Source organism: Lepidochelys kempii, chromosome 6 (genome assembly GCF_965140265.1).
Source record: "Lepidochelys kempii isolate rLepKem1 chromosome 6, rLepKem1.hap2, whole genome shotgun sequence".
Classification (NCBI taxonomy): Eukaryota; Metazoa; Chordata; order Testudines; family Cheloniidae; genus Lepidochelys; species Lepidochelys kempii.
The window spans coordinates 7,589,600-7,594,523 of NC_133261.1; positions in this window are offsets into that span (position 1 = coordinate 7,589,600).

The following is a 4,924-nucleotide window of genomic DNA, read 5'->3' on the forward strand; positions in this document are numbered from 1 at the left end:
ACCCTTGTAAAATCCATGCTTAAAAGTGTGGTATTAATTGGGTTTGGGGGTTTATTCCAAGGCTGCGCCCTGTGTTTTTCAATAAGTACCTTCAGCATGTATTGCCTTCCCTACTTCGCTTTCAGATAACAAATACCAAAGGTGCCTTGTTGCCACTGCCCCTGCCATTCCCTCCATGATACTTCTACCCCCGTAACACATCCAAATACAAACAACATCAGATATTGTAATAAAACCCAATGGCCAAGGCCTTCACATTTTAATAATGTATTTAAATATTGTTTAAAAAATAGGTTTAAGGTTCAAAATATCCTATCTAAGAAAACAATTAAATAAAAAACAAACTAGTCCATAAAAAGAAAAGTATACAATATCACTACAAATAAGCCTCAAAAATCTAAAATTAAAAGGAGTGGATTTTATAGCGGGGTTAATATAAAAGCCATCTTAGGGGTCTATAATATGTCATAAAAAGGTCCTTATTGGTTTTGGTTGCCCAATTAGTAAATAATCAAATTCATATTTAAAAAAGGGTGTGTTCTGCCACCAAAAAATTACCTGTACTAAAATAGTCCCAGTAATTAATAACCTAATCTGTACCATATTGCAATATACCCCTCCTATGCTATTCATGTCAATGCTTCTTAAAAGTATTTTAAACTATATAAACAACAAATGTGATATGGTACTTTACGAAAAGAAATGTGTTAAAATAATAGTAATTAATGCTATATTAAAAATGATAAAATTTACCCTTGCCCTATTTAGCTTTCAGGTCACGTATATCTATCCCAACTGCTCCGAAAAAGCTGCCATTAGGTTAGCAGAGCAAAGCGCCCGTGTCTCCTCTAAAAAAATATTTGGTCAAACACCTGTCAAGTGGGGCCAATAATGCAGCAGCAATTGAAAACATTTATAAAAGCCAACAACATAATAAAAAATCAGGGCAGCTAAAAAAGGCCACTAGTCTTATGACTGAAGCACAGTTAACCCAAGTGCAAGCTGAAATGGGTAAATTACATGTTATCTCCGCCCTTAGGTTAATAACCCAAAAGCTGTTAATAAAAATGGTATTAAATATCACTAAGGCAAAAAAAATTGCAGTAAAATCTGGCATGTTCCAAATTTCCTAAATAACCAGCTAACGGCCATTCACAGTGACCTTAAGCACCAGGCCTGGCACACTGCCCTTACTAGTGCTTCAAAAGTGCCATCTGATCTGTGGCCGTAAAAACAAACGTAAACGTTTTCAGGGTAAAGTTGCAGGCACTCGCAGGGCTCCTGCCAAGCCTACGGGCCGGTTAAAGGGGTGTGGGCTCCTACATACCAAATCCTGCAGGTCCGTAAAAAAAATGCATAGAACATGAAACAATTCACGGTAATATTAAAAAAATTAATTCCCCTGGTATGCCTAGCCAATTTATAGTCAGTGCTCCTAAAATAACACCCAATGTTTACATAAAAATAAAAAGCCAATAAACATTTTTGGCCTTTAAAGCCCCCACAGCCTCAGTGCGTACAAAAGCTAAAGCTAAAATAAAATTTGTCACTGTTTCTAACAGCATTTGTTAAAAAAGTAGAAAACAAACACCCACCCTAACAAAACACCTGCTCTTCCAAGCTCGTTACAGCTGTGTAAACGTTAAGGTCACCATTTGCAAAACATACATTTTAATTTCACCATTGCTGCAAAAAATCCTTATCTATTGGCCTGCAAATAAAATCCTATAATTAAATCTTAGGCTTCAAATACCCTTTCATTAAACCACCTTAATACCCGACCAATTCCAAAACCTACACTCACTCCTACCAAAGGTTCAAAAAATCTCTAAAATACAAGGCCAAATCTATGTGCTTCAAAATATATATCAAATTAAAAAACATGCCTTTCATATCATCTATAAAGCATTTATCTTATGGACTAATTATAATATTGTGCTATGTAACTAAGGCTACAAAATAACTCTAGCATATTATTACACTAAACACATTAATGTTTGTATTGTTTTTGTTTAATTAAAAATATGTTATTGTTGTTATAAAAAACAGAACAACAAAAATACTTTTCATGTTCATACTAATTATGCATTATCGTTACATCCAACCAAAAGTTATGGAGCTGATCCTTTTAATCTAATATCAAAAATACAAGCTCTAATAAAAATAAAAGTTTAAAAATGATGGTTGTGCTAAAAGCACTGAAGAGGGGAGTGTGAAAGTAAAAAAGGGCATTTAAGTACAGCCATCTTAGTTCTGTTAAAAAAAGAAAGAAAAAGTCAGGCTAACTCTAACTCCTAAGAACTCAAAACTTCTAAAGTCAAAACTGGTGTAAGCGTACAAAAATTGCAAAGCAAAAACCTTACCTTAAAAGAACAATAAAATGTAATTGTAGCAAAAACATGTTAAAAACAAATACAATATAAAAAATGTATAGACAAAGCAGAGCTTTATGTAATAAAAAGGTATAAATACTTGCTTTACATTGTTTATACTTTAAAAATTTGCATAAAAACAGACACCCTGTCCAAACGGCTGTCTTCCTTCTTGCAATTGCCTAAAAATAAAACTGTCTCTAACTTGTTGCATGCAAACTAAAAGTAAGAACTTGTCTTCTTCCACAGTATCCATTTGTTCTTGTGTCCACATTGGTACTGAGCTTAAAGAATTCCTCTCCCTCCATGGTATTTATCCCTCTGATGTATTTATAGAGAGCAATCACATGTTCCCTCAGCCTTCTTTTGGTTAGGCTAAAGAAGCCAAGCTCCTTGAGTCTCCTTTCATAAGACAGGTTTTCCATTTCTCGGATCATCCTAGTAGCTCTTCTCTGTACCTGTTCCTGTATCCTTCTTAAACATGGGAGATCAGAACTGCACACAGTCTTCCAGATGAGGTCTCACCAGTGCCTTGTAGAACGGTACTAACACCTCCTTATCTCTACTGGAAATACCTCACCTGATGCATGCCAAAACCGCATTAGCTTTCTTCACGGCCATATCACATTGGTGGCCCATAGTCATCCTGTGGTCAACCAATCCTCCAAGGGCCTTCTCCTCCTCTGTTACTTCCAATTGATGCATCTCCAGCTTATAACTAAAATTCTTGTTATTAATCCCTAAATGCATGACCTTACACTTCTCACTATTAATTTTCATCCTATGACTATTACTCCAGTTTACAAGGTCATTCAGGTCTTCCTGTATGATATCCCGGTCCTTCTCTGAATTGGCAATACCTTCCAGCTTTGTGTCACACACAAACATTATTAGTGTACACTCACTTTTTGTGCCGAGGTCAGTAATAAAAAGATTAAATAAGATTGGTCCCAAAACCGATCCCTGAGGAACTCCACTGGTAACCTCCCTCCAGCTTGACAGTTCACCTTTCAGTAGGACCCTCTGTAATAATTAGTATTCTTGAACTAATAATTCCCCATGTAGCACCATAACAAACGCCTTACTGAAATCTAGCTAAATTACATCCACTGTGTTTCCTTTGTCTAAAAAATCTGTTACTGTCTCAAGGAAGGAGATCAGGTTGGTCTGGCACGATCTACCTTTTGTAAAACCATGTTGTATTTTGTCCCATTTACCATTGACCTCAATGTCCTTAACTACTTTCTCCTTCAAATTTTTTTCTATACTACAGATGTCAAACTAACAGGCCTGTAGTTACCCGGATCACTTGTTTTCCTTTCTTAAAAATAGGAACTATGTTAGCAATTCTCCAGTCATGTGGTACAACCCCTGCATTTACAAATTCATTAAAAATTCTTGCTAATGGACTTGCAATTTCATGTGCCAATTCCTTTAATATTCTTGGATGAAGATTATCTGGGCCCCCCATTTAGTCCCATTCAGCTGTTCAAGTTTGGCTTCTACCTCGGATATGGTAATCTCTACCTCCATAGCCTCATTCCCATTTGTCATGCTACCATTACCCTAAGATCCTCATTAGCCTCATTAAAGACAAAGGCAAAGTACTTGTTTAGATATTGGGCCATGCCTAGATATCCTATGATTCTATGATTATCCTTAACTTCCAGTCAGTCCTCAGTGTTTAACTGTCCCACTTCTTCTTTCTTTGTTTTCTTCTTATTTATATGGCTATAGAACCTTTTACTATTTGTTTTAATTCCCTTTGCAAGGTCCAACTCTACATGGCTTTTAGCCTTTCTCACTTTATCCCGACATGTTCGAACCTCAATAAGGTAGCTTTCCTTGCTGATCCCTCCCATCTTCCACTCCCTGTATACTTTCTGCTTTGTCTTAATCACCTCTCTGAGATGCTTGCTCATCCAGCTTGGTCTACAAGTCCTGCCTATGAATTTTTTCCCCTTTCTTGGGATGCAGGCTTCTGACAGCTTCTGCAACTTTGACTTGCAGGAATCCCAGGCCTCCTCTGCCTTTAGATCCATAAGTTCTTCAGTCCAATCCACTTCCCTAACTAATGTCCTTATTTTTTTTTTAAGTTAGCCCTTTTGAAATCAAAAACCCTACTCACAGATCTATTTTTTGTTATCCTTCCCTTCAGGTTAAGGTGAATTAGCTCATGATCACTGGAACCCAGGGTGTCCCCTACAACCATTTTTTCTAGGAGGTTCTCACAACTTACCAAAACCAAATCTAAAATGACATCCCCAGTTGTTGGTTCAGCAACTACTTGATGAAGGAATTCATCAGCTATCGCATCTATTAAAATCTGAGCCCTATTATTATTACTAGCACTTGTCCTCCAGTCTATATCTGGGAAGTTAAAGTCTCCCATGAGCGCACAGTTCCCATGAGTATTTACTTCATTAAAAACATTAAAGAGGGCAACAATGGAAGAAAACATGAGTTTTTCATTGTGTCCCCCACCGCTCGGGTCACCACCACTGCTGCCTCTGTGTCTGTCTTTGCCTTCTCACCTCAGTGCTTCTCCTCCA